Source organism: Arachis ipaensis, chromosome B9, assembly GCF_059453495.1.
Source record: "Arachis ipaensis isolate K30076 ecotype BB chromosome B9, ASM5945349v1, whole genome shotgun sequence".
Taxonomy (NCBI): Eukaryota; Viridiplantae; Streptophyta; class Magnoliopsida; order Fabales; family Fabaceae; genus Arachis; species Arachis ipaensis.
The window spans coordinates 101,969,203-101,993,005 of NC_142444.1; the positions used below are offsets into that span (position 1 = coordinate 101,969,203).

General features: G+C 38.4%; 3 non-coding genes across 3 annotated transcripts; all 3 read right to left on the reverse strand.

The window, feature by feature from the left end:
• Positions 1-548: 548 nt before the first annotated feature.
• On the reverse strand, positions 549-652 carry LOC148545680 (small nucleolar RNA R71). The gene has a single exon (XR_015901382.1). It is a non-coding gene; the product is annotated as a small nucleolar RNA R71 (small nucleolar RNA).
• An 11,476-nt stretch (positions 653-12,128) lies between these two features.
• LOC148545681 (small nucleolar RNA R71) lies at positions 12,129-12,236 on the reverse strand. Its single transcript, XR_015900350.1, has one exon. It is a non-coding gene; the product is annotated as a small nucleolar RNA R71 (small nucleolar RNA).
• Positions 12,237-22,561: 10,325 nt separating this feature from the next.
• LOC148545682 (small nucleolar RNA R71) lies at positions 22,562-22,669 on the reverse strand. Its single transcript, XR_015900522.1, has one exon. It is a non-coding gene; the product is annotated as a small nucleolar RNA R71 (small nucleolar RNA).
• Positions 22,670-23,803: the final 1,134 nt, after the last annotated feature.

The window sequence follows — 23,803 nt, forward strand, 5'->3', positions numbered from 1 at the left end:
ATACCGAACCAGAGAGGACCCTTCATAGACTGAGAAGGGAAGCAAGAGGGAAGAGAGTAGTGGGAGAAGAGGAATCTGAAGGAGAATCTGAGGACAATTTTGAGGAAGCTTTAGATCTCAACATGGATAGAGAAGTTCACAACCATGAGAGAGCTGATGGAAACAATGCCATTCCTGAGAGGAGGGTTCTTAGTTCATACATAAACCCAACCTCTGGGAATTGTGGTAGCAGCATCCAGAAACCACCCATTCAGGCCAACAACTTTGAACTCAAACCACAGCTAATATCACTTGTGGAGAATCATTGTTCATTTGGTGGAAGTGCTAATGAAGATCCCAACCAACATCTCACAAAATTCCTGAGAATTTGTGACACTGTGAAGTCCAATGGAGTCCAGGAAGATGCCTATAAACTGCTTTTGTTCCCATTTTCACTTAGGGACAAAGCAGCTAAGTGGCTGGAATCATTCCCAAGGGGGAGTCTAACAACATGGGATGAGGTGGAAAGCAAGTTTCTGGCACGTTTCTACCCCCCACAAAAGGTCAATAGGCTTCGATCTGAGGTTCAAACTTTTAGACAACAAGATGGTGAAACTCTCTACGAGGCATGGGAGAGATTCAAGGACTTGACAAGGAAATGCCCACCAGACATGTTCCATGATTGGGTGCAATTGCATATTTTCTATGATGGACTCTCTTATGAATCAAGGAAGGCTGTAGACCATTCATCAGGAGGTTCATTGAACAGGAAAAAGACTGTGGAAGAGGCCATTAAAGTGATTGAGACAGTAGCTGAGAATGAGTACTACTATGTATCAGAAAGGCACAACACTAAGGGAGTCATGGAGCTGAACCATGTTGATACAATTCTAGCCCAAACCAAGGTGTTTGCCAAGCAACTAGCAGAGCTTACCAGGCAATTAGAAACAAAGCAAGTGGCTGCAATACACACACAAGATCAAGAGGAAGTAAGCATTGAAGGAAGTGATTGGGATGAGGCCAATTATGTGGGAAACCAACAAAGGCAATCATATGATCCACATTCCAACACTTACAACCCAGGCTGGAAAAACCACCCAAACTTTGGGTGGGGAAACCAACAAACCCAACCACAAAACCACAAACCTTACAACCACAACCAACATAACAATTCCACATACCAAAACTCCAACCAAAGATCATACCAAGCCACACAAAACACTTACCCTCAACCACCATATCATGGCCAAAATAATCAACCTACCCAACCTAATCCGAACCAACAATTTCAAGATCAATTAAACCGGATTGAAGGAATGATGGCAACCATGAGTCAAGACATAATTGAATTGAAAAGCTTCAGGGATGATGTGAGAACTACCTTAAGAAACCATGGTGAAAAACTCAAGAGGATGGAATCTCAAGTAGGAGAGCTATCTCGACAGGCCCCCAAATCAACTGCAGTGTTCCCTAGTGACACAGAAAAGAATCCTAAAGGGGAACAAAAGAGAGTAAGATGGGAAGAATGCAAGGCCATCACCATATTGAAGGAAGTCTTAGAAGAAGAAGGAATCAGGCCCTCAGAACAGGAGCCAGAAATCTTGAAGGAAGGTGTGGAGGAAGCTAAGCAGGAAAGTGAAACTGAGCAAGCCAAGGAACTGCAAAAGGGCACAATGGAAACATACCAACCAAAAGCACCATTTCCTCAGAGGTTAGGAGGAGGTGAAAAAGGGAAAACATATTCAAGGTTTTTGGAGACATTTAACTCTCTCCATATCAATATCCCCTTTCTTGAGATTCTCCAACAAATGCCTACACACATCAAGTATTTAAAGGAATTGTTGAGCAAGAAAAGAGTTTTGAAGGGAGGACAAACGGTAATAATGAACAAAGAATGCAGTGCTCTCATCAAGAAGGACACACTCTCTAAGAAAACGGACCCAGGAAGTTTTCATATCCCTTGCATCATAGGGGAAACAAAAATTGACAGAGGATTCTGTGATCTAGGAGCGAGCATAAATGTGATGCCTCTAACTCTTATGAAGAGGCTACAACTGAATGAAGTGAGATCCACTGATGTAATCATACAACTGGCTGACAAAACTCAGAAGCAAGCTGAAGGGGTAGTTGAAAATGTGCTGGTGAAAGTGGGGGATTATTACTTCCCCACAGACTTTGTCATTGTGGACATGGAGGAAAGCTACTTACACCCTATCATTCTGGGCAGACCATTTCTAGCCACTACTAGAGCGCTCATAGATGTAGAACAAGGAGAGCTAATTCTGAGAATACATGATGAACAGCTCATTTTCAAAGTTTTCAAACCTGCATCTGAGCCTGAACCAGAACCTGAAAAGCCTAAGGATGATAGTAGCCATCTGTGTTTGGAGGAAAGTAATCCAGCAGCTGAAACTCTAAAACAGTCCTTGGAAGGCAAACAAGAGTTGCAAGAGTTAGAGCCACAAGAATCAGTGGAAACAGATCAGAAGGATCCTCCTGACATAAGGGTCAATGAAGAAATCCTCAAGAGAAAGGGAAGAGTGATAGGGAGATTGCCAAGAGGATGGAGAAACAAGAAAATTCCCACTGAAGGTTTTTCTCCGGGAGATAACGTGATATCAAGTCATTATCTGCCAATCCCACCTGGCCTCAAAACCATTCCTTCCCAGCTCCCTCAAGTGTTCACAATCAGGAAAGTTCTTTCTATGGAACATTTAGAGGTCATGAATGAATCAAGTGGGGACGTTTTCATAGTGAGAGGAGAAGACGTCAAGCACTACAATCCACCCTAACAAGGGACAACCGTCAAGCTAGTGACGTTAAAGAAGCGCTTCATGGGAGGCAACCCATGTTTTTTTTAGTATCCTTAATCTTTAGTGCTTTGCTTTACATCTAATAAAGCATGGTTTCTTATGCATGAACTTCAATCCTCAGGACAACTATTGATTAAGTGCACTAAACCTTGCATGTAAATTACAATTGGTCTCTAAGTTTGGTGTGCCTGATGGCACTCCCAAATCTTACTCAAATTGAATTCCATCTTTCATTCAAGGTGCACAACCAAACATTAAGTTTGGTGTTCTTTTTGAACACAGTTTATGAAAAGCAAGAAGTTCCTCTGGATTTCAAAATTCATGACAAGTATACCATTCACATGTTTTAATACTTTGGTTTCAATTACTTAGGGTAGTAACTGTGTTTAGAATCAAAGAGCCAAGGTGACTATGATTTATTAGAATTATGCACACTCATTAAGGACAACCAATATGGATTTCATGTCATCAGGAGACTTGACCAAACACTAAGTTTGGTGTCCAAATAATAAGTGTGCATACATGTAGAAGTCACGGCTATAAGCTCATAAAGACAAGCATTGATTTACATGTGCAAATACTATTCATAATTCACATGGACCGAAAAATGATAGCAAATTTGTTTGTTTGTGCAGGTACAAAAGAAAAGACAAAAATGGAGGAAAAAGACAAGGGAAGGTACGTGCTTGGTCAAAAAGAAAGTTCACAAGTCTTTGAAGCTAACACATGGGAAAAGGAAGTTCTGCAAGAAAAGATTGGTACATGTACAACCTAATGGACCCAGAATACTTCCAAGAAAATGAAAAGCAATTTGTCCTTCTCCATAATTCATATATTTACCATCAAGCCACCCTTCACAAACCACCCTAGCCGTCCATTTTTCACTTATGGGCACTATAAAGAACCACTTGGGGAACGAGCCCCACACCACCAATTCTCCTTCATACACATTTTCCTTCATCATAGCATAACTATCTCTTGCCGAAAACAACCTCACCACACTTCCAACAACACTTCTTGCTTCACCTTGTCAACTTTAGCTTGTCACTTACCAAAACTAAAGAACCAATGGCAGCTTCATCTAGCCACAAAAGAAGAAAAGACAAGCAGCCAATGGAGGAAAACAGGGAATTCGATGCATGGAGATACAGATCAGTTTTCCATGAGATTCAAGCCGAATGGATGAGACCTAAAACGGTACTAGCTGAGGTTCCCTTTAACCTTGAAAAGGATGAGTTCCCAGGTGTTTGGGAAAAGATCAAAAAGAGGAAGTGGGAGCTCCTGACTAAGCCAATCACTAAAATCAACATCAACCTGGTGAAAGAGTTTTATGCAAATGCAGTAAGGGAGGATCCAACCAAGAAACCCACATACAAAAGCTATGTGAGAGGGGTGGAAGTTGACTTCAGTCCCAAAGCAATCATGAAAACTCTTGGCCTGAAAAACATACATTTCAGCCAAGCAAGTTATGAAGAAAGGATGATAGGAGAACCTGACTATGCAACTATTGCTGAGGACCTTTGTGCCATCCGAGCTGAATGGGTGAGAAAAACAAGAGGGGCTCCAAGAGTCTTGAGAAGGGGAGACCTAACACCTGAAGCTAAAGGGTGGTATGCAATAGTTAGGAGATCCATCCTACCCACTGCAAACTCTTCAGAAATAGTCCCTAAAAGAGCCATCTTGCTACATTGCATTATGGTGGGAGGGGAGATCAAAGTTCATAAACTCATTGCTGAACAGATACAAGAGTTTAGTGAGAAAAGTGACCCTGAATCCTGGCTCCACTTCCCTAGCACTATCATTAGACTATGCATCGATGCCCAAGTACCACTTGAGGATGAAAGACCTAATTGGCTATATCCTGGATTGGCCATAACTGCGCACAGAATGACTCTTGGCCCAACTCCTCCAAGACATACAAGAAGAAGAAATGAAGAAGGGCAACAAGTGGAAGCCGAGCAAGAAGCAGAACAAGAAAGACAGGAAGGAGAAGACAGAGAAGAAGAGCAAGAAGAGCAAGCAACTCCTGAAAGAAGACAACGAATTCCCAGAGACCCCATGGATATGAGCAGAATGCAGGAAATCATGGAAGGAATGTCTCAACAATACATGAGGTCTCAGGAGAGACAAGAGGACTTTCATCTAAAAATGATGGATATGCAAAGGAACTTTGAATCAAGATTCTTGGATCTGCAAAGAGAACAGAATTTACACTTACAGGAATCCTTCAGCCACATATGCCAACACCAAGATGCCAATGTCTTTGCAATCAAGGAAGCCACCACTTTACAGAATGCAAGATACTCAGTCCAAGCTGATTACAACATCAGTTCGCAAATCAAGCTTAACTACATAGGGGAACATCTACACAAGATGGACCCAGCATTCCCAGCTTATGATGAGTATTTCAAAGGGAGGAAAGAAGGAGAAATAAACAAGGCAATGATCCTTGAAAAAGGAGTGGAAGAAACGATGAAAAAGGCTGGATTCTGGAAAAAGCTCATAAGAAAAGACAAAGGAAGCACAAGTGGTCAAAAAGAGGCAGGAAGCAAGAAGAAGCAGGATCCCAAGAATTAAGAAGAACCAAGCAATAAATAAGAGGTGGTCTCGTTCCTTAATAATCAAATGATAATTGGTGAATTGTCTTTATGAACTTGTTTTCATCATAAGTCATTTAAGTGTTATGTGGAGTCTTTTTTTTTTAGTATGAGTCTTTTGTTTTTTAGTATGAGTGTCTGTTTATTGCTTTGAATAAAGTGAATGCCTAGATGTTTGGATATAACTTCACCTTCTTAAACAAGTGCTTGCCATGCTTGTTCTGTTTCCAAAAAAATAAAAGAAAAGTTGAACAAAAGTAACTTGGCTAAATTAGTGACAAATCAAGTAGAATTAAGTGGTGGTATGCATGCTTGATTGTTTAGTCAGATCACTGGAATTAGAGTGTAGAATTATCATTCTTTGTGTAGAAATTGAAAACTGTCTATGGATCTTGATGAATAAATGTCTTTGGCCATGAAAAAGAAAGAAAAAGAAGAAGAAAAAGCCACTGAAAAAGGGCAACCAAAAAGCAAGAAAATTGAGAAAATAAGCTAGGCACCAATGGTTTGATCTTCTGAGACAAATGCCTGTGGTGTTTATGTATTAAGGATATGCTTGGATGAATAGGTTCTGAGGAGTGTTTCAACACTTGGTAACTTGGGTTAACTAACCCGGGATTATCAACCAAAAGTCCATTATCAAGAGAAACCTAAATACAAAACATTTAGTCACACAAAGAGGTGCTGGGCACCAATGTCTCAAGAAGAAATGTGAACTAAAATGCCTAAAGTGGATATGTGTAGTGCACTGATAAGAAAAAGAAAATGCCAAAGGCTTGTGCAACACATGACACTAAGCAAACAAGGAGCAAAGGAAGCTCTAAGAAAAAGAAAAGAAAAACAAAGAAGAGAAAAGTGCCAAAGACATAAAAATAACAAGAGGCCATAGCAGTGTTTGATGGATGCAATGAAAAAGTGATAATCTTACCTGATAAGTATGAAAAAGTGATGCTGCAACTTTCTGCATAAAACCCTTCTGAGGAACTTCAAATGCTTGCTAATATAGCCAATGTAATTGCTTTCTGTTTCATACTTTCTTCTCAAATAATTCAAGACTTGCTTAGGGACAAGCAAGTATTAAGTTTGGTGTTGTGATGCCAAGGCATCATAGGCTAGTTTCACTAGCATTTTTCTGTTAGTTTTAGTTGTTTTATGCATTTTCTTGAGCTTTAAGTAACCAAGAAGGGTTAAAAGAGTAACAAAGCAATGAACCATCCAAACAGTATGATTTTGATGCAAATTCCATGAGTTTTTAGTTATATTACTTGAATGCTATGAATGGAAGATTTCTCATGAAATTTTGCAAGACTTTGATGCAATTGTTTGGATGATTTCAGGGAAGAAGAGGCTAGGCAAGGAAGCAACAAAATCAATAAAGGAAGCTTGAATATCACATGTGGAGTTTAAGTTCCAGTTTAAGCCTAAACTGGAGCTTAAACGCCAAAAATCATGAAGGATAAGAAATGCTGGAAATGAAGTTTAACCTCCAGTTTGACCTCAAACTGGAGGTTAAACGCCAGAATGAGTATGCCACCCAGGGAGGAGTTCCACGTTTAACCTCCAGTTTGACCTCAAACTGGAGGTTAAACGCCAGGAGTGGGAAGAGCACCAGGGAGCCATTTCCACGTTTAAGCTCCAGTTTGACCTCAAACTGGAGCTTAAACGTGTTCGACCAAGAACTTTCCTCCAGGGTTGCTTTCTCCATTTCCACGTTTAACCTCCAGTTAGACCTCAAACTGGAGGTTAAACGTGTTCGACACCTCCAGGGCGACCATTCTAAGCTTCCACGTTTAACCTCCAGTTTGACCTCAAACTGGAGGTTAAACGTGTTCGACCTCCAGGATGCCTCCTTCCTTTTCCATGTTTAACCTCCAGTTTAACCTTAAACTGGAGGTTAAACGTGTTCGACCTCCAGGGCTGCCCTTCCTTTATCCACGTTTAAGCTTCAGTTTAACCTTAAACTGAAGCTTAAACGTGTTCGACTACATTACTCTCCAGGGCTACCTTCTTCCATTTCCACGTTTAAGCTTCAGTTTAACCTTAAACTGAAGCTTAAACGTGCTTCTACAAAAGGCCTCACTGGAAGTGTCTGGCGTTTAAGCTGCAGTTTAAGCTTAAACTGCAACTTAAACGCCACTCTTGGAAAAGGTTTCTGGGCCAAAAATATTGTGATTTAAGTTAGTCTTTGAGCACAAATATTAACTTAAACTTACTTTGGTATGAAACCCAATTGAATATCATGGTTTATGGGTTTGGGCCTGAAGGATTGATGAGTTTGAAATCTCAATTTATTGAGTCATGTGTCATTATTTGATTATCACTAAGTTGGCTCAATAAATGTTACAGGATTTGGATCAACAGCCTCATCAAGATTATGGATCATAAACCCAAGGCAAAAGGAAAGCATGGAGAGGCCTCAAAGCCCAAGAAACTCAACAGAAGCTCAATATAGAAAGTGTATAAATAGGATAGAATTTAAGTTGGAGCAAGACTTTTCAGGAGCTAGTTTTCATTTCTTTGTAATTGAATTCAGAGCTATGACTCACTAAACCCCCTTTCATTGGGTTAGGGAGCTCTATTGTAATTCAATGAATCAATAATAGTTTATCTTCTTCTTCAATCTTTTCTCTTGAATTTTGTTAGAAAGCTTCTCGATCTAATTCCATTGGGTAGTTGTCTTGGGAAAGAAACTACCCATAATTGGAATCCTTCGGAACCTTGGGAAAGGAATGGAGGATTCATGCTAGAGAAGCTTTCTCACAATGAATTGGATTGGGGTTTGGATGGATATTGTGACATGTAATCCTACCAAATTGTGGTTCATGAAATTGTGTGGTATAATCAGTGATAGAGCATCATCTCTTCTTATGAACATTTAAACCAAGGGATTGGGAATTTGTTCATTTTTAGAGAGAATTGGTGAGCCAAGGGATTGGGATCCAATCATATAAGATTGCCAAGCAAAATTCAATGAATGCATTGCTTGAGGAAGAGATAAACATGTTTTGATTCGGAGATCTCAATATCTCCTTTAACCCAATGAATCCCCCAAATTCTGATTTCCACTTTCTCTTTACATCCTGCAATTAAATTCATGCAATCACCCCCATTCCCTTTAATTTCAGCAATTTAGTTTCTGCTCTTTAATTCATGCAATTTAAGATTCCGCCATTTTAATTTCTTGTCATTTACTTTTCCCGCCAACTTTACATTCCGCAAATTCTCATCTCAATCTTGATTCCGCTCAACTAGAACACACTTCTAATCCGAATTGCTCACTCAACCAATCCTTGTGGGATTCGACCTCACTCTATTGTGAGTTTTTACTTGACGATAACCGGTGCACTTGCCGGAAGGAATTTTGCCGATCGTGCAATTTCCTAAATCGTAGCATAACTAGTTTATGTGCATCAGAGTTTCTACACCCCATAGATTAAGGTGTGGAGCTCTGCTGTTCTATTCAATTCACGCCTATTTCTTCTCCAAGATATACTCTCGTACTTAATTTAGTTAAGTCAGAATGAAGGGGTGACCCGTGACAATCACCCAATCTTCGTTACTCGCTTAGCCAAGATCCGCGTGCCTGACAACCACAAAGCGGTCTACATGATGTTCAACGTAGTCATTGGATAACAGCTGGAGTATATTCTCTTGGATATCTAATACACGGACCGAGTCCGTGAGATTAGTATCTTCGTGGTATAGGCTAGAAACATTGATAGCATTCTTGGGATCCGGAAAGTCTAAACCTTGTCTGTGGTATTCCGAGTAGGATCTGGGAAGGGATGACTATAACGAGCTTCAAACCTGTGAATGTTTTGCGCAAGTGACAGTGTGCAAAAGGATCAATGGATTCTATTCCGACGCTAGCGGGAACCGACAGATGATTAGCCATGCGGTAGCTGTACTTGGTATTTTTCATCCGAGATGAGAAATTCGACAGTTGATTAGCCGTGCAGAAACCGTAGAAGACCATTTTCACTGAGAGGATCTTACAACTTGCCATGGAAGGAAGTAACGCATGGTTTGAAGAAGGCAATAGGAAAGCAGAGGTTCAGAAGCAACAAAGCATCTCCAAACGCTTATCTGAAATTTCCACCAATGAATTACATAAGTAACTTTATTTTATTTTATGTTTTATTTATATTTTAATTATTAAAACCTCATAACCATTAGAATCCGCCTGACTAAGATTTACAAGGATGACCATAGCTTGCTTCAAGCCGACAATTTCCGTGGGATCGACCCTTACTCACATAAGGTTTATTACTTGGATGACCCAATGCACTTACTGGTTAGTTGTGCGGATATGTTAAAAGTGTGAATCACGATTTTTGTGCACCAAGTTTTTGGCGCCGTTGCCGAGGATTGTTCGAGTGTGGACAACTGACGGTTTATCTTGTTGCTTAGATTAGGTAATTTTATTTTATGTTTAAGCTTTTTATTTTTTGTTATTTTCGAAAAAAAATTTCAAAAATTCAAAAAAAAATATATTTGTTCTTCAGAATTTTTAAGAATGACTTCTAGAGTTTCAGATGATATGTGAAGCCTGGCTGGCTGCTAAGCCATGTCTAATTTTTTTGGACTGGGGCTTTCACTTATCATTGCATGAGCTTTTTTATTCCCATCAATTTGGCTGTTGTATGTAATACTCTGCTAAACCTTGGCTAGCCATTTGGCCATGTCTAATCTTTTGGACCGAAGCTTTTCACATAAAGCTTGGCTGGCTATTTAGCCATGTCTAAATTTTTGGACCGAAGCTTTAGACTAACATTGCATGATTCCTGGAATTCTTATTAAAAATTTTAAATTTCTTTATTCTCTTTTTCCAAAATAAATTTCAAAAAATTACAAAAAAAAATTAATAAAATCATAAAAACAAAAAATTTTGTGTTTCTTGTTTAAGTCTTGTGTCAAATTTTAAGTTTGGTGTCAATTGCATGCTTTTAATTTTCTTTAAATTTTCGAAATTCATCATGTGTTCTTTCTTGATCTTCAAATTGTTCTTGATGATTTTCCTTGTTTGATCTGTAGTTTTTCTTATTTTGTGTCTTTTCTTGTTTTTCATATGCATTTTCGAACTATTAGTGTCTAAACATTAAAAATTTCTAAGTTTGGTGTCTTGCATGTGTTTCTTTTCAAAAAAAAAATTCAAAATTATGTTCTTGATGTTCATCATAATCTTCAAAGTGTTCTTGGTGTTCATCTTGACATTCAAAGTGTTCTTGCATGCATTATTTGTTTTGATCTCAATTTCTTATGTCTTGTGTCTTTTTGTTATTTTTCTCTCTCCTCGTTAAAAATTCAAAAATAAAAAAAAATATCTTTCCCTTATTTCACTCATAAGTTCCGAAATTTTAAATTGATTTAGTCAAAAAGTTTTAAAATTTGATTGTTTCTTGTTAGTCAAGTCGAAATTTCAATTTAAAAATTCTATCTTTTCAAATCTTTTTCAAAATCAAATCTCTTTCATTTTTCTTTCCTGTTTTTCGAAAATTCTTCAAAATTCATTTTCAAAATCTTTTTCTTATTTTTCTTCCATGATTTTTGAATTTATTGTTAACAATTAATATTTTGAGTAAAATTTTTTCAAGTTGTTACTTGCCTATTAAGAAAGGATCAATCTTTAAATTCTAGAATCATATCTTTTAGTTTCTTGTTAGTCAAGTAATCAACTTTAATTTCAAAAATCAAATCTTTTTATTTTCCTTCTCAAATCTCTTTTAAAATAGATTTCAATCATATCTTTTTCAAAACTTAATTTCAAAATCTTTTTCTAACTTCTTACCTTTTCAAAACTTATTTTCAAATCTTTTTCAATTAACCACTTGACTTGTTTGTTTTAATTTTAAAAAGTTTACTATTTCTTATCTTTTTCAAAACCACCTAACTACTTTTTCACTTCTCATTTTCGAAAACTAACTAACAAATTTTTCAAAAATCTTTTTAATTAATTAATTTATTTAGTTTTCCATTTTATTTTATTTCTTTTCTTAAATTTCGAATTCTAGCTTATAATCAAAATAAAAACAAAAATATTTTTCTTTTCTTTTAATTAATAATTCGAACCCTCTCTCCCTCTCTGTGTTCGAATTTCTTCTTCTACCTCATTCTTCTATTCTTATACTCAAATAAAGGAATCTCTATACTGTGACATAGAGGATTCCTCTTCTTTTCTATTCTCTTCTTTTTCATATGAGCAGAAACAAGGATAAAGAAAATTCTTGTTGAAGTTGATCCAGAACTTGAGAGGACTCTGAAGAGGAAACTAAGAGAAGCTAAAGCACAACACTCTGGAGAGGACCTAACAGAAATTTTCGAAAAAGAACAAGACATGGCAGCCGAAAATAACAACAATGGTGGAGATGCAAGGAAGATGCATGGTGACTTTACTGCACCCACTTCTGACTTCTATGGAAGAAGTATCTCAATTCCTGCAATTGGAGCAAAAAACTTTGAGCTTAAGCCTCAATTAGTTTCTCTAATGCAGCAGAATTGCAAGTTTCATGGACTTCTATTGGAATATCCTCATCAGTTTTTAGCTGAATTCTTGCAAATCTGTGACACTGTTAAGACCAATGGGGTTAATCCTGAGGTCTACAGACTTATGCTTTTCCCCTTTGCTGTAAGAGACAGAGCTAGGACATGGTTAGACTCACAACCTAAAGAAAGCCTAAACTCTTGAGAAAAGTTGGTCAATGCTTTCTTGGCCAAATTCTTTCCACCTCAAAAGTTGAGCAAGCTTAGAGTGGAAGTCTAAACCTTCAGACAGAAGGAAGGTGAATCCCTCTATGAAGCTTGGGAAAGATACAAGCAATTGATCAGAAGGTGTCCTTCTGACATGCTTTCAGAATGGAGCATCTTATGTATATTCTATGATGGTCTGTCTGAATTGTCCAAGATGTCATTGGATCACTCTACTGGTGGATCTCTTCATCTGAAGAAGACGCCTGCAGAAGCCCAGAAACTCATTGAAATGGTTGCAAATAACCTGTTCATGTATAGTTCTGAAAGAAATCCTGTGAATAAAGGGACAACTCAGAAGAAAGGAGTCCTTGAGATTGATACTCTGAATGCCATACTAGCTCAGAATAAAATATTGACTCAGCAAGTCAATATAATTTCTCAAAGTCTGACTGGAATGCAAGCTGCATCCAGCAGTACTAAAGAAGCTTCCTCTGAAGAAGAAGCTTATGACCCTGAGAATCCTGCAATGGAAGAGGTGAAATACATGGGAGAATCCTATGGAAACACCTATAATCCTTCATGGAGGAATCATCCTAATTTCTCATGGAAGGATCAGCAGAAGCCTAATCAAGGCTTCAATAATAATAATGGTGGGAGAAATAGGTTTGGCAATAGTAAGCCTTTTCCATCATCTTCTCAACAACAGACAGAGAATTCTAAGCAGAGCCTCTCAAACTTAGCAACCATAGTCTCTGATCTATCTAAGACCACTCTTAGTTTTATAACTGAAACAAAGTCCTCCATCAGAAATTTGGAGGCACAAGTGGGTCAGCTGAGTAAAAAAGTTACTGAAATCCCTCCTAGTACTCTCCCAAGCAATATAAAAGAGAATCTAAAGAGAGAGTGCAAGGCCGTCAATATAACCAAAATGGCCGAACCCATAGAGGAGGAAGAGGCAGTTATTTCCAGTGAGGAAGACCTCAATGGACGTCCGCTGACCCCTAAGGAGTTTCCTATTGAGGAACCAAAGGAATCTGAGGCTCATAGAGAGACCATAGAGATTCCACTGAACTTACTGTTGCCATTTATGAGCTCTGATGAGTATTCTTCCTCTGAAGAGGATGAAGATATTATTGAAGAGCAAGTTACTCAGTATCTAGGAGCAATCATGAAGCTGAATGCCAAGTTATTTGGTGATGAGATTTGGGAGGATGAACCTCCATTGCTCATTAATGAACTGAAAGCTTTGGTTCAACAAAAATTACCTCAGAAGAAACCGGATCCCGAAAAGTTCTTAATACCTTACATCATAGGCACCATGACCTTTAAGAAGGCTCTGTGTGACCTTGGTTCAAGTATAAACCTCATGCCACTCTCTGTAATGGAGAAACTAGGGATCTTTGAGGTACAAGCTACAAGAATTTCACTAGAGATGGCAGAAAATTCAAGAAAACAGGCTTATGGACTTGTAGAGGATGTCTTAGTGAAGGTTGAAGGCTTTTACATCCCTGCTGACTTCATAATCCTAGACACTGGGAAGGACGAGGATGAATCCATTATCCTTGGAAGACCCTTCCTAGCCACAGCAAGAGCTGTGATTGATGTGGACAGAGGAGAGTTAGTCCTTCAATTGAATGAGGACTACCTTGTGTTTAAGGCTCAATGATCTTCTTCTGTAACCATGGAGAGGAAGCATTAAAGGCTTCTCTCAATAGAGAGTCAAGCAGAGCCCCACACACTCAACTTCTAAGTTTGGTGTTGGGAGGCCATCATCAAGCTCTGAATTTCTGTGAGGCTCTCTGAGAGCTCACTGTCAAGCTATTGACATTAAAGAAGCGCTTGTTGGGAGGCAACCCAATATTATTTGATTATATTTATTTATTTTCCATTGTTATTTTATGTTTTCTTTAGGTTGATGATCATGTGAAGTCATAAAAATAGCTGCAGAACTAAAGCAAAATGAAAAATAGCATAAAAAATAGCACACCCTGGAGGACAGGCTTACTGGCATTTAAACGCCAGTAAGGATAGCAGAATGGGCGTTTAACGCCCAGCCTGGCAGCATTCTGGGTGTTAAACGCCAGAATGGACAGCACTCTGGGCGTTTAACGCCAGAAAAGGGTGTCTGGCATCTGGCTGGCATTAAACTCCAGAAATGGCAGACAGACTGGCGTTTAACGCCAGAAAAGGGTGTCTGGCTGGCGTTAAACGCTAGAAAGGGGCAGCAGACTGGCGTTTAATGCCAAGAAAGGTAGCAGAGATGGCGTTAAATGCCAGGATAGGCACACAGTGGGCGTTTAAATGCCAGAATGGTGCAGGGAGCAAAATTCCTGAACACCTCAAGATCTGTGGACCCCACAGGATCCCCACCTCTTCTTCTCTCCTCTTCACACATTTCCATAACACTTTTTCCCAAATACCCTTGACCAATCCCATCATTAACTCTTCCCCAAATACCCTTCACCTATCAAATCCTACCCTCTTTCCCATATTCTCTTCACCACTCACATCCATCCATCATAAACCTCACCTACCTCACCATTCAAATTCAAACCATTTCCTTCCCAAACCCACCCATTCTCACATGGATTCCCTCTCTCTCTCCTACCCTATAAATACCTCCTCCTCACTACCTTCACTTTCACACATCACAAACACTTCTTTCCCCCTTGGCTGAAACCATGACCCCCCTCCATCTCCATCATTTCTTCTTCTTCTACTCATTTCTTTCTTCTTTTGCTCGAGGACGAGCAAACCTTTTAAGTTTGGTGTGGAAAAAGCTCTGCTTTTCTATTTTTCCATAACCACTAATGGCACCTAAGACTGGAGAAACCTCTAGAAAGAGGAAAGGGAAGGCAATTACTTCCACCTCTGAGTCATGGGAGATGGAGAGATTCATCTCAAAGGTCCATCAAGACCACTTCTATGAAGTTGTGGCCAAGAAAAAGGTGATCTCTGAGGTCTCCTTCAAGCTCAAAAAGAGTGAATATCCGGAGATCCGACATGAGATTCAAAGAAGAGGTTGGGAAGCTCTCACCAACCCAATCCAACAAGTCAGAATCTTAATGGTTCAAGAGTTCTATGCTAATGCATGGATCACTAGGAACCATGACCAAAGTATGAACCCAAACCCAAAGAATTGGCTCACAATGGTTCGGGGGAATTACTTGGATTTTAGTCCGGAAAATATAAGGTTGGCATTTAACTTGCCAATGATGAGAGGAGATCCTCATCCTTCCACTAGAAGGGTCAACTTTGATCAAAGGTTGGACCAAGTCCTTAGGGACATCTGTGTGGAAGGAGCTCAATGGAAGAGAGATTCAAGAGGCAAGCCGATTCAACTAAGAAGGCTTGACCTCAAACACATGGCTAGGGGATGGTTGGAGTTCATCTAACGATCTATCATTCCTACTAGCAACCGGTCTGAAGTTACAATAGACCGGGCTATCATGATCCATAGCATCATGAATGAAGAGGAAGTAGAAGTTCATGAGATCATACCTCTAGAACTCTACAAGGTGGCGGAGAAGCCCTCTACTTTGGCAAGGTTAGCCTTCCCTCATCTCATCTATACACTATGCAATTTAGCTGGAATTGTCATAGAGGAAGACATCCTCATTGATGAGGACAAGCCCATCACTAAGAAGAGGATGGAGCAAACAAGAGAGCCCACTCATGGACCTCAATAAGAGCATGAGAAAATTCCCCATCAAGAAATCCCTGAGATACCTCAAAGGATGCACTTTTCTCCATTAAACTACTGGGAGCAAATCAACACCTCCTTAGGAGAATTGAGTTCCAACATAGGGCAACTAAGGATGGAGCACCAAGAGTATTCCATCATCCTCCATGAAATTAAAGAAGACCAAAGAGCCATGAGAGAGGAGCAAAAAAGGCAAGGAAGAGACATAGAGGAGCTCAAGCACTCAATAAGAACTTCAAGAGGAAGAACTAGCCGCCATCACTAAGGTGGACCCGTTCTTTAATTTTCTTGTTCTTATTCTTCTATTTTTCGAAATATATGCTTTATGTTTTGTCTATGTTTGTGTCTTTATTATATGATCATTAGTGTCTAGTGTCTATGTCTTAAAGCTATGAATGTCCTATGAATCCTTCACCTTTCTTAAATGAAAAATGTTTTTAACTGCAAAAGAACAAGAAATGCATGGTTTCGAATTATATCTTGAAATTAGTTTAACTATTTTGATGTGGTGGCAATACTTTTTGTTTTCTGAATGAATGATTGAACAGTGCATATTTTTGAATTTGTTGTTTATGAATGTTAAAATTGTTGGCTCTTGAAAGAATAATGGAAAAAGAGAAATGTTATTGATAATCTAAAAAATCATAAAATTGATTCTTGAAGCAAGAAAAAGCAGTGAAAATCAAGGCTTGCGAAAAAAAATGGCAAAAAAAAAAAGAAGGAAAAAGAAAAAGCAAGCAGAAAAAGCCAATACCCCTTTAAACTAAAAGGCAAGGGTAAAGAGGATCCAAGGCTTTGAGCATTAATGGATAGGAGGGCCCACAGGAATAAAATCCTAGCCTAAGCGGCTAAATCAAGCTGTCCCTAACCATGTGCTTGTGGCGTGAAGGTGTCAAGTGAAAAGCTTGAAAATGAGTGGTTAAAGTCGTGATCCAAAGCAAAAAGAGTGTGTTTAAGAGCTCTGGGCACCTCTAACTAGGGACTCTAGCAAAGCTGAATCACAATCTAAAAATGTTCACCCAGTTATGTGTCTGTGGCATTTATGTATCCGGTGGTAATATTGGAAAACAAAATGCTTAGGGTCACAGCCAAGACTTATAAAGTAGCTGTGTTCAAGAACCAACATACTGAACTAAGAGAATCAATAACACTATTTGAATTCTAAGTTCCTATGGATGCCAATCATTCTGAACTTCAAAGGATAAAGTGAGACGCCAAAACTGTTCAGAAGCAAAAAGGCTACAAGTCTCGCTCATCTAATTAAAGCTAATCTTCATTGATAAGTTTGGAATTTATTGTATTTTCTCTTCTTTTTATCCTATTTTGTTTTTAGTTGCTTGGGGACAAGCAACAATTTAAGTTTGATGTTGTGATGAGCGGATAATTTATACCCTTTTTGGCATTGTTTTTACATAGTTTTTAACATGTTTTAGCTACTTTTTATTATATTTTTATTAGTTTTTATTCAAAAATCACATTTCTGGACCTTACTATGAGTTTGTGTGTTTTTCTATAATTTCAAATATTTTCTGGCTGAAATTGAGGGACCTGAGCAAAAATCTGATTTAAAGGCTGAAAAAGGACTACAAATGTTGTTGGATTCTGACCCTCCTGCACTCAAAGTTGATTTTCTGGAGCTATAGACACCCAATTGGTGTGCTCTCAATTGCGTTATAAAGTAGACATCCTGGGCTTTCCAGTAATATATAATAGTTTATACTTTACTCGAGATTTGATGGCCCAAACTGGCATCCAAAGACAGCCTAAAACATCTTGGCGTAAAACGCACAAACTGGCACCAGAATTGGAGTTAAACGCCCAAACTGATACCAAAGCTGGCGTTTAACTCCAAGAACAGCCTATGCACGTGTAAAGCTCAAGGCTCAGCCCAAGCACACACCAAGTGGGCCCCAAAAGTGGATTTCTGCACTATCTGCACTTAGTTACTCATTTTCTGTAAACCCAGGTTACTAGTTTAGTATAAAAACTACTTTTAGAGATTTATTTTATATCGAATGCTATCATAGACCATTGTACACGTTTTAGGGGCTGGCCTCACTGCCAGGCCTAGACCTTTTTCACTTATGTATTTTCTACGGTGGAGTTTCTACACCCCATAGATTAAGGTGTGGAGCTCTGATGTTCTTCATGAATTAATGCAATTACTACTGTTTTCTATTCAATTCACGCCTACTTCTTCTCCAAGATATACTCTCATACTTAATTCCGTTAAGTCAGAATGAAAGGGTGACCCATGACAATCACCCAATCTTCGTTACTCGCTTAGCCAAGATCCGCGTGCCTGACAACTACAAAGCGGTCTACATGATGTTCAACGTAGTCATTGGACGACAGCTAGAGTATATTCTCTTGGATATCTAATACAAGTACCGAGTCCGTGAGATTAGTATCTTCGTGGTATAGGCTAGAAACATTGACAGCATTCCTGGGATCTAGAAAGTCTAAACCTTGTCTGTGGTATTCCGAGTAGGATCCGGGAAGGGATGACTGTGACAAGCTTCAAACCTGCGAATGTTGGACGCAAGTGACAGTGTGCAAAAGGATCAATGGATTCTATTCTGATGCTAGTGGGAACCAACAGATGATTAGCATGCGGTAGTGATGAGCGGATAATTTATACGCTTTTTGACATTGTTTTTAGTATGTTTTTAGTAGGATCTAGTTACTTTTAGGGATGTTTTCATTAGTTTTTATGTTAAATTCACATTTCTGGACTTTACTATGAGTTTGTGTGTTTTTCTATGATTTCAGGTATTTTCTGGCTACAATTGAGGGACTTGAGCAAAAATCAGATTCAGAGGTTGAAGAAGGACTGCTGATGCTGTTGGATTCTGACCTCCCTGCACTCAAAATGGATTTTCTGGAGCTAAAGAACTCAAAATGGCGCGCTTCCAATTGCGTTGGAAAGAAGACATCCAGGGCTTTTCAGCAATGTATAATAGTCCATACTTTGCCCAAGTTTAGACGACGCAAACTGGCATTCAACGCCAGTTCTCTGCCCAATTCTGGCGTCCAGCGCCAGAAACAAGCTGCAAAGTGGAGTTCAACGCCCAAACTGGCACAAAAACTGGCGCTCAACTCCAAGAAGGACCTCTACACGTGCAACACTCAAGCTTAGCCCAAGCACACACCAAGTGGGCCCGGAAGTGGATTTATGCATCAATTACTTACTTCTGTAAACCCTAGTAGCTAGTTTATTATAAATAGGACCTTTTACTATTGTATTAGAGATCTCTGGTCTCAGTTTTAATCCATTGTTCATCTTAAGAGACTATTGATCACGTTTAGAGGGCTGGCCTCTCGGCCATGCCTGGACCTTCACTTATGTATTTTCAACGGTAGAGTCTCTACACTCCATGGATTAAGGTGTGGAGCTCTGCTGTTCCTCAAGAATTAATGCAAAGTACTACTATTTTCTATTCAATTCAACTTATTCCACTTCTAAGATATTCATTCGCACTTCAACCTGAATGTGATGAACGTGACAATCATCATCATTCCCTATGAACGCGTGCCTGACAACCACTCCCGTTCTACCTTCAATTGAACGAGGATCTCTTAGATTACTAATACAGGGGACCGAGTCCGAGATATTGGGATCTTCGTGGTATAAGCTAGATTGATGGCGGCATTCATGAGAATCCGGAAAGTCTAAACCTTGTCCGTGGTATTCCGAGTAGGATTCTGGGATTGAATGACTGTGACAAGCTTCAAACTCGCGAGTGCTGGGCATAGTGACAGACGCAAAAGGATAGTAAATCCTATTCCAGTATGATTGAGAACCTCCATATGATTAGCCATGCAGTGACAGCGCATCAGACCATTTTCACAGGGAGGAATAGGATGCAACCAACGACAAAGGTGATGCCTCCAGACGATTAGCCGTGCTGTGACAGAGCATTTGGATCATTTTCCCGAGAGAGATCGAAAGTAGCCATTGGCACCGGTGACATCCTTACATAAAGCTAGCCATAGAAAGGAGTAAGATTGATTGGATGAAGATAGCAGGAAAGCAGAGGTTCAGAGGAACAAAAGCATCTCTACACGCTTATCTGAAATTCTACCCAATGAATTACATAAGTATTTCTATCCTTCTTTTAGTATTATTTTCGAAAACCCCTTTACTATTTTATATCTGCCTGACTGAGATTTACAAGGTGACCATAGCTTGCTTCATACCAACAATCTCCGTGGGATTCGACCCTTACTCACGTAAGGTATTACCTGGACGACCCAGTGCACTTGCTGGTTAGTTGTGCGAAGTTGTGAACCATGGTATTGGCATCATGTTTTTGGCGCCATTACCAGGGAAAGAAAGAGTAATGAATTTTACATAATCAAAGTGTAATCACAATTTCTGCGCACAAAGTTTTTGGCGCCGTTGCCGGGGATTGTTCGAGTTTGGACAACTGACGGTTCATCTTGTTGCTCAGATTGGGTAACTTTCTTTTCGTTTTCTTTTCAAAAAGTTTTCAAAAATTTTTCAAAAATCTTTCAAAAAAATTTTTCTTTTGTTTTTGAAAAAAAAAATATATATATATATAATAAAAATAATGTTTTCAAAAATAAATTATTCTATGGCTTCAAAACTTTCAAGAATGAATTCTAGAGTTTCATGGTAACATGTTGAATCCTATCTGGCTGAAAAGCCATACCCAAACTCCTTTGGGATTGGTCTTCAACTAATCACCTCAATGGATGTAAATCCATTCTAAAGCTTGACTGGCTATTAAGCCATGTCTAACCCTCAGATTGGAGCTTTAAACTAAAGAGTACAAGATTCCTGGAATTCATATGAAAAGTTTTGAATCCTTATTTTTCTTTTTCAAATAATTTTCGAAAAAAAATACAAAAAAAAATTAGAAAATCATAAAAATCAAAAATATTTTTGTGTTTCTTGTTTGAGTCTTGAGTCATGTTATAAGTTTGGTGTCAATTGCATGTGCATCTTGCATTTTTCGAAAATTCTCATGCATTCATAGTGTTCTTCATGATCTTCAAGTTGTTCTTGGTAAGTCTTCTTGTTTGATCTTTGCATTTGCATGTTTTGTGTCTTTTCTTGTTTTTCATATGCATTCTTGAATTCTTAGTGTCTAAGCATTAAAGAATTATAAGTTTGGTGTCTTGCATGTTTTCCTTGCATTAAAAATTTTTCAAAAATATGTTCTTGGTGTTCATCTTGACATTCAAAGTGTTCTTGGTGTTCATCTTGACATTCACAGCATTCTTGCATGCATTCATTGTTTTGATCTAAAAATCTCATGCATTGCATCATTTTCATGTTTTTCTCTCTCATCATTCAAAATTCAAAAATCAAAAAAAATATCTTTCCCTCTTTTCTCTCATAATTTCGAAAATTAGATTTGACTTTTTCAAAAATTTTTAAAAATCTAGTTGTTTTTATGAGTCAAATCAAATTTTCAATTTAAAAATCTCATCTTTTTCAAAATCTTTTTCAAAAATCAAATCTTTTTCAAATTTCTTAGTTATTTTTGAAAATTCCAAAAATATTTTTCAAAAATCTTTTTCTTATTTTTATATCAAATTTTCGAAAATAACATAATCAATTAATGTTTTGATTCAAAAATTTCAAGTTTGTTGCTTACTTGTTAAGAAAGATTCAAACTTTAAGTTCTAGAATCATATCTTGTGATTTCTTGTGAATCAAGTCATTAATTGTGATTTTAAAAATCATCTTTTTCAAAACTAATTTCAATCATAGCTTTTCAAAAATATCTTCCCTATCTTATCTTTTTCAAAATATGATTCTAAAATATCTTTTCTAACTTCCTATCTTCTTATCTTTTCAAAATTGATTTTCAAAATTTGTTTCAACTAACTAACTAACTTTTTGTTTGTCTCTTATCTTTTTCAAAACCACCTAACTAACTCTCTCTCTCTAATTTTCGAAAATATCTCCCTCTTTTTCAAAAATTCTTTTTAATTAACTAATTATTTTAATCTTTGATTTTAAAAATTTTCAAAAATTACTAACCTCTTTCAAAAACTATTTTCGAAAATCACTAACTCTTTTTCAAAAAAATATTTTTCGAAATTCTCCCACTCTCATCTCATTCTAATTATTTATTCATCTACTAACATCTCGTCATCTCACATCTCTGCTCTCCTCGCCCTTGTGTTTCTTCCACTTACATAAGGACCTCTATACTGTGGTATAAAGGATCCCTGTTATTATTATTATTTTTCTGTGCCATCTTCTTTGTCATATGAGCAGGAGCAAGGACAAGAACATTCTTGTTGAAGCAGATCCAGAACCTGAAAGGACTCTGAAAAGGAAACTAAGAGAAGCTAAATTACAACAATCCAGAGATAACCTTTCAGAAATTTTCAAACAAGAAGAGGAGATGGCAGCCGAAAATAATAATAATGCAAGGAGAATGCTTGGTGACTTTACTGCACCTAATTCCAATTTACATGGAAGAAACATCTCCATTCCTGCCATTGGAGCAAACAACTTTGAGCTGAAACCTCAGCTAGTTTCTCTAATGCAACAAAACTGCAAGTTTCATGGACTTCCATCTGAAGATCCCTTTCAGTTCTTAACTGAATTCTTGCAGATCTGTGATACTGTTAAGACTAATGGAGTAGATCCTGAAGTCTACAGGCTCATGCTTTTCCCTTTTGCTGTAAGAGACAGAGCTAGAGTGTGGTTGGACTCTCAACCCAGAGATAGCCTGAACTCTTGGGATAAGCTGGTCAAGGCTTTCTTAGCCAAGTTCTTTCCTCCTCAAAAGCTGAGCAAGCTTAGAGTGGATGTTCAAACATTCAGACAGAAAGAAGGTGAATCCCTCTATGAAGCTTGGGAGAGATACAAAGGACTAACCAAAAAGTGTCTTTCTGACATGCTTTCAGAATGGACCATCCTGGATATATTCTATGATAGTCTGTCTGAGTTTTCAAAGATGTCATTGGATACTTCTGCAGGTGGATCCATTCACCTAAAGAAAACGCCTGCAGAAGCTCAAGAACTCATTGACATGGTTGCTAATAACCAGTTCATGTACACTTCTGAGAGGAATCCTGTGAGTAATGGGACGCCTATGAAGAAGGGAGTTCTTGAAATTGATACTCTGAATGCCATATTGGCTCAGAACAAAATATTGACTCAGCAAGTCAAGATGATTTCTCAGAGTCTGAATGGAACGCAAGCTGCATCCAACAGTACTCAAGAGGCTTCTTATGAAGAAGGAGCTTATGATCCTGAGAACCCTACAATAGCAGAGGTAAATTACATGGGTGAACCATATGGAAACACCTATAACTCATCATGGAAAAATCATCCAAATTTCTCATAGAAGGATCAAAGGCCTCAACAAGGCTTTAATAATGGTGGAAGAAACAGGTTTAGCAATAGCAAGCCTTTTCCATCATCCACTTAGCAACAAACAGAGAATTCTGAGCAGAATCCATCTAGCTTAGCAAACTTAGTCTCTGATCTATCTAAGGCCACTGTGAGTTTCATGAATGAAACAAGGTCTTCCATTAGAAATTTGGAAGCACAAGTGGGCCAGCTGAGTAAAAGGATCACTGAAATCCCTCCTAGTACTCTCCCAAGCAATACAGAAGAGAATCCAAAAGGAGAGTGCAAGGCCATTGACATAAGCATCATGGCCGAACCTGTAAGGGAAGGAGAAGACGTGAATCCCAAGGGGAAAGACCTCCTGGGACGTCCAGTGATCAATAAGGAGTTTCCCTCTGAGGAACCAAAGGAATCTGAGACTCATATAGAGACCATAGAGATTCCATTGAACCTCCTTATGCCATTTATGAGCTCTGATGAGTATTCCTCTTCTGAAGAGAATGAGGATGTTACTGAAGAGCAAACTGCCAAGTTTCTTGGTGCAATCATGAAGCTGAATGCCAAATTATTTGGTATCGAGACTTGGGAAGATGAACCTCCCTTGTTCACCAATGAACTAAGTGATCTGGATCAACTGACATTGCCTTAGAAGAAATAGGATCCTGGAAAGTTCATAATACCT